Here is a 1068-nt window from a genome sequence, read left to right on the forward strand (position 1 = left end):
GTGTGGTTGGTAAGCAAGCTACTTATCACACAGCCACTCCTTACTGTATTTTCTTTTTTGCTCCAGTTTACTCTTAGTCAAACACACATATAACCAGAGGTATGCCAACTTGACCGATATAAAAGACCACTTTATTCAAGTATATTTATTTTTAAGACAGGCTAAATCTGAAAATTTAGATGCTCATTATATCAGGTTGAGTGATTGCATAGAGGTTCATTCATTGGTTTCATTATTGATATGTATATATTATTGGTTAGAGATGGTGATATATAAAGGACAATTACTTCTATGCAGATGTTGCAGATTAGTTGTTACCAATGCCCTACACAGGTAGAAGTGTAATTATCCATTTAAAAATGTTTTTTCCTTTTCTTTTTATGGATATGTTGTAAATTTCTTTCTCCTTCAGCTTCCAGATATATTGAGACACGAAAGTGGAATTTATTTTAATCTCTGTATCTTAAGAAAAGTGCATGTGTGTATGGTTGCTTTTAAATGTTTTTTGTTAGATCTATATAGTTCTTTTTGAGCTTTTGTAGGGTATTAAGTGATGTTCCTAAAATTGCATTCTGGTGTTTGGTTTGGTTTGATGCATTCTACATTCTATCACTTTGTTATGATGGAATATTAGTAATTTTCTAGTTTTATTAAATACTGATTTCATGTTAACAGATTTGTGTTTTTCATTTTCCAAATATTCAAATTTTTCTTTGAAACTGAATCTTTTCAAAATGTTATTGTGGTAGAATGTCACAAATTGAATATGTCACTGTTGAAGAATAAATATGTTCTGCTTTTCTACTGCTATTACTCATTTTTTTTATTATTATTCTTAAGTTAGCATCAAGCAAGGTATCAGAAAAGGCTAGTTTAATGTCAGGTGTCATCTTAGTCCTTATATCAAAACATGGTGGTAAATAATCTAGAAATTATAAATTATTTTAACATTTTTTTCTCGGATAATTAGATATGAAAATATTATACCACATAAGATAAATTTAAGAAATTGAAAATCAAAAGAGAAGACATTCAAAAATTTTATATATATATATATATATATATATA

The sequence above is a fragment of the Octopus bimaculoides genome, chromosome 2, assembly GCF_001194135.2.
Source record: "Octopus bimaculoides isolate UCB-OBI-ISO-001 chromosome 2, ASM119413v2, whole genome shotgun sequence".
In the NCBI taxonomy this organism is placed as follows: domain Eukaryota; kingdom Metazoa; phylum Mollusca; class Cephalopoda; order Octopoda; family Octopodidae; genus Octopus; species Octopus bimaculoides.